Below are 10203 nucleotides of genomic sequence, written 5' to 3'. Positions count from 1 at the left end.
TCCCCCTCAAGGTTGGGCTCTGCTTTCCAGCTCGGCTAATCGGCAGGAGCTCCGGCACGGAGGTTGTCCATTCCAAGGCCTGTATTGTATCCGTGTTCAGGCCTCTTCACCTCCCTCCCTCCCTCCCTCCCTCCCTCTCTCTCCCCTTGTGTGTCTGTAAGGCACCTCAGCGCGGGGTGTGGAGGGACAGCACAGTTTAAGAGCCAGCACAGTCTGCACAGGACTCTTCCTCTTCCTGTTTCGGTACAAGGATTATGACATCATCTTTCAACGTGGCCAATGGACAGACCTTCAGCGTTCCTCCTATTTGTTTTAGTATCGATACATACTGTGGTTCGGAGGGAGAGCAGCCGCCACAGTCTGTCAGACAGAAAAATGGACAGACAGGCGGATGGTCGGACAGACAGACAGACAGACAGACAGACAGACAGACAGACAGACATGTCTCTGGTGTTTTTGTTTTATGAATCTTTCTCTTTCTCTCTCTCTTTTTTTAAACAGGGACCGGGCCATTCTTGGTGTGGGAATCAAGTGCTTTGAGGCTGCTCACAATATTCTTCTGAGGGCCTACGATAGTCACTCCCACCTTCTTTAAGTCCCTGGGAGAGAGGAGAGAGAGAAAGAGAGGGAAGAGATATATAGATAGAGGAAGATAATATAGATAGATAGATAGATAGATAGATAGATAGATAGATAGATAGATAGATAGATAGATAGATAGATAGATAGATAGATAGATAGATAGATAGATAGATAGATAGATAGATAGATAGATAGATAGATAGATAGATAGATAGATAGATAGATAGATAGATAGATAGATAGATAGATAGATAGATAGATAGATAGATAGATAGATCGATCGATCGATCGATCGATCGATCGATAGATCGATAGATAGATAGATAGATAGATAGATAGATAGATAGATAGATAGATAGATAGATAGATAGATAGATAGATAGATAGATAGATAGATAGATAGATAGATAGATAGATAGATAGATAGATAGATAGATAGATAGATAGATAGATAGATAGATAGATAGATAGATAGATAGATAGATAGATAGATAGATAGATAGATAGATAGATAGATAGATAGATAGATAGATAGATAGATAGATAGATAGATAGATAGATAGATAGATAGATAGATAGATAGATAGATAGATAGATAGATAGATAGATAGATAGATAGATAGATAGATAGATAGATAGATAGATAGATAGATAGATAGATAGATAGATAGATAGATAGATAGATAGATAGATAGAACAAGAAAACCAGGGAGGGAAAGGAGAGGAAAGAGCACATTAGCATTGGAGGATGTGACCCCCCTCCCTCCATCCCTTGGAGATTAATGACATCAGCGCTGCTCCTACCTCCACTACCCCACCCCACCCCATCAAGGGAGGACCACGTTTCATAAAAGTTCAATCTTTGACTTTAATTTTTATTTTTTTATGCATAATCAAAATGTATCCCTATGGAAATAGCAATGGAAAATAGGTATGTTTCTGAATGTAATGGTCACCGCTTTGCTTGGAGAGGGTAGATGGGACTATGTGGAGAAGAGCAGCACTGGTTCATAACAATCAGACATAAATACATTAACCAAGAAACACAGTATCTTCAGTGATTGAAATTAGTTCCATGCATTCAACTGTAAACATATTTAATTAGGCAATTATAACTTTAAAGAGAGCAGAGTCAACATCAACACACAGACTTCTCATGCAGTGTAAACACATTATTACAGTGTGTTATGTAGTAAAGACACATTAGTACAGTTAATCATGTAGTGTAAACACATTATTACAGTGTATTACGTAGCGTAAACATATTATTACAGTGTATTATGTATTGTAAATATATAATTATAGTGCATTAGGTAGTGTGAACCTATTATTACAGTGTATTATGTAGGGTAAACATACTGTATTATTGGAATGTATTATGCAGTGATAACATATTACACTGTAAACATATGACTATATATCTAAAACATGTTGTTAGGGTCAAGTTGGTCGATTACAATCCCAGTAAGCAATCCCCAAAGCCCTTGTTAAAACATAGCAAGACGTACGTATATGCACACGCACACACACACACACACCCGCCAGCTGCATACCTACTCTCCTTCTCTCTCTCACACGCACGCGCGCGCATGCATGCACACACACACACACACACACACACACACACACACACACACACACACACACACACACACACACACACACACACACACACACACACACACACACACACACACACACACACACACACACACACACACACACACACACACACACACACACACACACACACACACACACACACACACAGACACACACACACAGCATTGCAGGTGATGCAGTGTCCTTTAGAAGCCAGTGACGCTGTATATTAGCTGTCCCGGGACTCAAAGTCAGTTTGGCTCTCCTGCTAAGATAAAGGCTATTATTAATGTATTATTGCATCATATTAGTAGAAGCAGTGAACCTTAAGAAGGAGCTTTAGTGCCACTTTCTCAGTAGCTATAGGTTTTATTTAGCGCACGCAAAATGGCCACAGTGTTAAAAGGGTTAAGAGCTGACAGCATTTATAAAACCATCTACATGTGATCTTGATCAAGTGGATGCAAGCAGGGGTTTAGTTTAGCTGAGGGCAGCCAAGACAGCACACATCTAAGGCTAGACCATGAAGAGACAGAAAACGCCAGGAAACACCCATAGCCCTTCTCCCAGTGGTCCGCTTTAAAGGGATAGGTCCGTCAAATGTATTAATTACCTTACAATTATATCAGAAGGACACTGTGGACTGAGCTTTGCTCTTTCGTCTTACTGTACATCCCCACTACAGAAGACGGAACAGCATTCTGCAGAAGTATCAGAGAATTACTAAGGAATTAACGGACTATCCCTTTACTGGCCAGGAGAGGGGAAGGCTATCGGTGGTTCTGGTTCCCTGGGGGCCTGTGGCCTCAGTCCTCCACCCACCATCCAGAGCCTGAGGAGGAGGAGAGGGGGGTTGGGGGGGGGCTTAGAGGGTGGTGATCCCCATGGAGGGCTCCCATTCTGGGCAGGTGGCCGGCGTGACGTGGACCTCCGTCAGCACGATTCTACTGAGAGAGAGCCAGGCCCAGCAATGTTAACACAAGGATTCACTAGCATCACTGTTGTTTCAATGATGTCAACTGGTTTTAATGGGATCTTATTGGGCTCCAGTGTATCTCTATACCAGTCGAATGGGATTAAAACCTGGGGCCATATTGCTTCTAAGAGTAGGGGTACTAATCTAGGATCAGTGCTCAAATCACATGTTCATGTACACCTTATGTACACCTCACTGTGACTTATGGGCCGATCTGGTGTCAGATCAGCACTCCTACTTTCAGATGCCCGATAAATACAGATCCTGGTTTCTTGAAGGGATACCTTGACATTTGGGATTTTAGATGCATACAGAAGAAAATTAAATATCAAGGTATACCTATAAACTGAGGGACAATACCCAAACTGGTTTGGGGGCCGCCTTCTAGTAGATCGATTCCCACATAATAACAGTAGCTAGCCTCTTCTCAGTTGGCTTTCTTTAAAATCATAAGTAGGCTATATTATGTTAACGGCATCATCATAGCAGAAAGCAACATAAATCACCATGAGAACAGAAAAAGTGATAAAATTGGAATGAAAATCAATTGCGAATAAATACATGATGAATGTGTAAGGCATGAACATAATTGTTGAAGCAACAATGTAAATCAAAGTCAGACATTAAATCTTGGTGGACTGCAAAATAGAAATGACAAATCAGAAAAGCGTGCACACACACGCACACACACACACACACACACACACACACACACACAAGAATGTGTTTCCAGTTATGGTGTGTCATGCTGTTGACTCACCGCCAACAACAAGAACAACATTTCTCTGGGACTTATCCAGAGAACACTGGTTTAATCCTGGGCTAAACCAGGCCATACAGAATAGGATCAGGTTTGATCTTTATCTTAAATATCCATATCAGACAGTGTGCCAGGCAAACTATTTCAGTGTAAATGACAGGACAGTGTGAATGACAGGCGTGGTCACATGTCCGCTGATTTAAACCCAGCACATCACTTCCTGAAACCTTTTGAAGTACCAGCTGTATTAATTTAGATCTGACCTGAGATCTGTCTTCCTTTCCTTCTTATTAGATGTGAAGAACCTCTGCGACAGGTAATGTCACTAACTCACTCACTGATTCAGTCAGTTTATACACTCCCACTTAGCCATTCTGCCCCTAGTGGCAGCTCACATGCAATGCACTGTATGTGGAGGACCAGTTTGCTTAGACACTATGGGAGAAATCCACAAAGGGTTTGCGCAGCTTTTTTCGACGCAAAGCCGGTGCAAATAGCGCTGAAACACAGTTTGCTATCCACAGAGGAGGCGCAACGGGTGAAATAACTGTAAAAAAAGTTATTAAAAAGCAGTAACTGCGTTCCGACAGCATTGCGTCCGGTGCAATTAGCGCATATTTAAATGAGGTAATATGGGCGGAACATGTCCCCTTTCTATGCAAATGAGCCTCGTCCAGAAATGCTCCCAATCCACAAAGCCTGGCGCAAATTGCACCGAGCAGTTAATACTATGCACCTACCGTCTTCACTAGGGTTGGGCATCGTTTGGATTTGAACGATTCCGATTCCGATTCTCCATTTCGATTCCTGTTCTAAAAGATTCTCGATTACGATTCTTTGAGGTGCAGGTCAAAACAGGTCACAGCTTATTTCGCAGGAGATTTTTTTTATTTTTATTTTGTTTCATACTATTCACATTGTCAGTTGACTTGATACAGTTTAATTTGGTTGCTGTACTGTAACTAGGGTATTAATTAACAAAAAAAAATTAATAATAATAATAATATTATTATAATTTATTTTTTTAAGAATCGAAATTAAGAATCTAGTAGTAGTAGTAGTAGTAGTAGTAGTAGTAGTAGTAGTAGTAGTAGTAGTAGTAGTAGTAGTAGTAGTAGTAGTAGTAGTAGTTGATTTTTTTCAGTCATAAAAAAAAAGTACAATATACATCATCATTTATCAATATTTGATAATTTACAGTGACTGAAAAAGGTACAGACTGAAGCATAGTGCTTATATGTGCCTGTCCTATATTCTTACCAAATTTTCTTTTATTTTTTTTACTCCAAAACAGTATTCTAAAGAAAAGAAAAAAAAGCAAGCAAAACAGTGTTTTTCACCCTTGTAGTTTTTCAAAATTTAGCATTAAAAAAAAAAAAATACAAAAATGTAGATTCCAAAACAGTATTCTAAAAGAAAAAGAAAAAAAAGCAAACAAAACAGTGTTATTCACCCTTGTATTTTTCAAAAATTGTTTTACAAACCTTTTTCTTAAAAACCAAAATCGAATGACTCATTCTTAACTGTATATCCGCATTGTTCCACAAGTTAACCCCAATAATAGAAATACACCTCCTTTTAATCCCTTTCTTAGCTTTCTGAACAGTAAATTTACAAATATCTCTCAAATCATCATCATAATTTTTTTTTTAAGTATCGAAATTAAGAATCTAAATGCAAATATGTTACTTCCGGTTCCAGAACCGGAAGTTAGGAACCGGTTCCTATTAGAACCGGTTCTCAGTGCCCGACCCTACTCTTCACAGATATGGTGGTAACTAAGCGCAAAGCCCTAAGCGCTATAAAGGGGCATCATAAAGCAATCCTTTATCTACTGGATGAAATCAAGGATGCTATTGAGCCAGCCACCCAGAGATCCCATGCAATCGTATTTATTATTTAAATATTATTATTAGGGATGCCCCGATCACGTTTCTTGCCACCAATACCGATCACCATATCGGCCAATACACTGCCGATACCGATCGTTTTTGGTTTTGTTATAGCAGCTGGCAGTATTATACTGTAGGTCTAACACAGGCATTCTCAAAGTCCGGACTCCGGACTAAATGATCTAATCTAATCTTAGAAATTAAGTAAGGTGAATAGTACTGGGTGTTAACCTCTTCAGCCCGGAGCCCTAGTTTCTGAAAATCCGCCTAAAATACATACCTAAGTAAATGCAATATTGCTCCACTTCTACACGGCCATTTGCATGTTCTTGGTATCTAGGGACATCTATGGACCTCAGTGAATGTATTCCCAGTGTCAGAAATATTGTGTCATTACATATGACATAATGACATAATATTCGTTTTTTCCCCCAAATGTATCCAACAGTAAACCTCCTAACCATGTCACAACAGCAGTCATAGTGTATGCTTTCAGCAATACGTTTGTTTACCAATAGGTTAAAGTGTTATTAATGAAATAAGTTTAGGAATTGCATTCAAAAGATCCCGAATTTCGACCGGAAATAAATCCGAGCAGCCATTTTGCTGTAGTCATTATGATGAAGGAAAGACAGGGCTTTCAATGAGCATTGCAATTCCGAAGAACTACAGTACATCTCCTAGGGTACTCTAGCTTTCTGGATTTTTATTTCTCTTATTTCTCGGGATTATATACCACAAAACTGAACGTTATTGGCATAGTAGCGCAGTTAGTGTGTCTCCCTTCTGTGAACATTTAGCAATGATCTGTGTTACAAACAGATTCAAAATGGCAGACCTGTCGCAAAAATAAAAATCAGACTGTATTTACAGTAGATTTCATTCTCGGTTCTTCATGCACACCTGGTGATACTAAATCCAAATTGAACTCTGTCATTGGAACGAGTAGATTTGGCCTGATCCATAGCTGTGCAACATCGCTATAATAAGGTCATTAATAGGCAGTTTTTTATGTCTGGTAATTTTTTGCATGGTGTTATTCACTGTCAAAGATGCAAAGAAAAACCATAATTCATATTCTCCTTTGTTTCATCACAATTTAAGCAAGCCTATTAATAGACACAATATTTCTGAGAGTGGGAATACATTCACTGAGGTCCATAGATGTCCCTATATACCAAGAACATGCAAATGGTCTTGTAGAAGTGGAGCAATCTTCCATTTACTTAGGTATGTATGTTAGGCAGATTTTCTGAAAATAGGGCTCCGGGCTTAAGAGGTTAATCATCTTCCCTTTATTAATTTCCGTAAAAATTCTTTTTACACGTGATCTCAAGAAGGTACTGAACAAGCTCAGTGGCATTTTTTTTTTATGTCTGGTCATTTTTAGCATGGTGTTATTCACTGTCAAAGATGCAAAGAAAAATCATAATTCATCTTCTCCTTTGTTTCATCACAATTTAAGCAAGCCTAGTAATAGACACACTATTTCGGACACTGGGAATACATTCACTGAGGTCGATAGATGTCCCTAGATACCAAGAATATGCAAATGATCCTTGTAGAAGTGCCTGTGTGTCAACAACTTGCTGTAGGAGAGAAGACAGCGAGATTCCAACTCCGCTGAGAATTGGATCATGTTTTTCGGGCGCGCCATAGATCGGTTTTCGCAATCAGTGACTAGAAAGCATTATCGTAATTCCCCAATCTCCTATTTATACTGAATATCGGCTGATACCGATCACTGGCCGATCGATCGGGGCATCCCTAATTGTTATTTAACGTTGTCGGTTTTCCCAATGTTGTCAGCGTTATTGATTGATTGATTTTGAAACAAGATTTAGATTTTGCATCATGCTGCAACTTTTATTTGTGTTATGCATTGCTCTTGCTGCTTGTTCGATTATGTCTTCATTATATAACGCACTTTGAACTGCAATCCTTGTATGAAAGGTGCTATATAAATAAAGAGTATTATTATTATGATTGACTGCACTCACGTTCCAATTGTAGCACCAAACGGAAACTATTGTACCACCGCACAATCATATGCTGCAGAATAAACTTTTAATTCATAACGTTTTGTCGGGTCCATTAGGAGCTGGAAACACGGCCAATAGAATGGAATAGAAATACTTTAATCATCCCGAGGGAAATTTGGCAATGGAAAGTGTATTCTGGAGTATATGATAATGCAGGTTCTATTATCCTAACTAAACATTAAATACAACTTGCTCACTCAAAATATTTGTTAATTATAAAATATCATCACTGGCACAGTGCCTAAATTTGGTATAAAGATTCTGCAATATGGACAGGTCTGCTCAAAATATTTTATTTGTGGATGACAAACAAATGCAATGACGAAATAAACTAAATACAATACGAAATGAACGGAATACTAATGTTGAAAAATACTGTTATGTCTATGCCTCATTTCGGGTTTATTTTCCCCCTTCCTGATATCTGCCAAAAGCGCTGTCAGGTGCAGACTGCTCTCGCGAGCAAACTGCGCTGGAGCAGATCAGCAGCAAACTTTACACATATGGGCATGTTTGCACTAGTATCTCATCCGGGCAATGTCCTTTGTGGATAGCTCACAAAGACGGAGCAAAACCCACGCAGTTAAGGGTGCAATTAGCACTGCGCAATCCATTCTTTGTGGATTCCGCCCTATGTGTGTGTCCTTTTTAAATTTTCATGTGTTCTTGTTTTTTCTTTTTACATTTTCATAAACACATTATTGCTTGTTCCTAAAAGCAATGAGAGCAGAACACGGTTTTGAGTGCTGCTCTTAGAGCTCTTCAGTTGAATTGTCATCCTGCCGGAAGCAGATATGGACCAGCTAGCCTAGCTATAGGCCAAAAACATTTCTCATGGAGTTTTAAGCTAGGCTAATGGTCCATATCAGCTTCCATTCATTTGTGCTAAGCTAGGTTCAGTTTTCTACTGAACACACAGAGTACACACATTGGTATCTATGTTCTTGTCTGAAGACGGTAAGTGCATTTCTCATAATGTTGGTGTGTTCCTTTGAGGTTAGCGTTAAGGTAAGGTAAGGTAAGGTAAGGTAAGCGTGAATATGTAAATAAGTGTCTTTTTCAGTGAAAATAATGGGAAATTATGAAGAGTTACAGCTTTTCAGCTTGGCTCCGGGGAATGGGATCTAGACACTCTTCTCATAGCAACAGTAAGAGCCATGATTAGCACGTCCCCCAAGTATCTGCTGAGGTGCCTAGTCAACCCAGAGGCTAAATGAGATAGATATTTACCCAGGCATGCTATGGGTCTGTGAGCACCATCCCTGAATGTCAAAGAAGATAGTGTCAATGATTCAATATTTCCTAGTCAATCCATCCTCTTTCCTTCCTCAAAATAGCCACTCAAACCAAGTGAGTGAATCAGCTCCATAGCCAAGTTCGAGTAGTTTAGCTTGTTCCACACTCAAGAGGTCAGCGCATTGGCCAGGCCTTGTGCTGAATATCAAGGACTGGATTGGGACAGTCCTAATAGATAGACTCATCCATAGACCTGGCCGAGGCAAGCCTGTTAGCTGAGCAAACCTCGGAGTGTTGGTCTTAACCTTGGCCGGATTAAATACTGCTGTTATCCAATTTAGCGTCCATGGGAGAGGCATCATAGATATGCTTATGAAATGATCCGGTTAGATGAAAGCAGTGCAGTTCATCTGTGAACAGTTACACACGAGAATCGATACAAGACGTGGTTTTCTATTGAGTTTGCACTGCAATGTGCTTTTTAAAAGATCTAAGAATCTAAGATCTCATGGGCTGAGGGGTCTGGAGCAAAATATGCCCTCAATATCTCAGAGAGAGCGAGAGAGAGAGAGAGAACTTTGAGAGAGAGAGAGAGAGAGAGAGAGAGAGAGAGAGAGAGAGAGAGAGAGAGAGAGAGAGAACTTTGAGAGAAAACTGAGGAATAGAGTCAGAACAGAACATAGAAAGAGTCAAGCAAACCACACAGTCTTCAATCAGTGAACTATAAGGCCTATCGGACTCCAAAGACAGTGAGAGGAATGTTGTATACTATTCCTATTTCATTATGTACATTGTGACAAAAGATCTCTAATGGTTGTCTGGTCTGTGAGCGGCTCTGTGCTTTACAGAACCACTCCGCATGACCAGACCTTTGAACCTGGGTGATTGGACCCATCCAAGTATTTACACTGTCACATACAGCCTGGATTACAGTAGCAGCAGGCCTCCAGAGGGTAGAAAGGGTAGAAAGAAAGAAAGAAAGAAAAAGAAAGAAAGAAAGAAAGAAAGAAAGAAAGAAAGAAAGAAAGAAAGAAAGAAAGAAAGAAAGAAAGAAAGAAAGAAAGAAAGAAAGAAAGAAAGAAAGAAAGAAAGAAAGAGAAACAGAGGAGAGAA

The 10203-nt window shown here is 39.6% G+C and overlaps 1 long non-coding RNA gene across 1 annotated transcript in view; it reads right to left on the bottom strand.

Annotated features, from left to right (window-relative positions):
- Positions 1-314: 314 nt before the first annotated feature.
- LOC311224724 overlaps positions 315-10203 on the bottom strand; it is a 13565-nt gene continuing 3676 nt past the window's right edge. Inside the window, exons 2-3 of the long non-coding RNA XR_014619465.1 lie at positions 3007-3131; positions 315-599 (exon numbers count right to left, since the gene is read on the bottom strand). This is a non-coding gene — a long non-coding RNA (uncharacterized lncRNA). The remainder of the gene's footprint in view (positions 600-3006; positions 3132-10203) is intronic.

The sequence above is a fragment of the Notolepis coatsorum genome, assembly GCF_963971535.1.
Source record: "Notolepis coatsorum genome assembly, chromosome: 3".
NCBI classification, from domain to species: Eukaryota; Metazoa; Chordata; class Actinopteri; order Aulopiformes; family Paralepididae; genus Notolepis; species Notolepis coatsorum.
The sequence above is the reverse complement of the archived record's forward strand: the minus strand, read 5'-3'. Positions and strand labels throughout refer to the sequence as shown.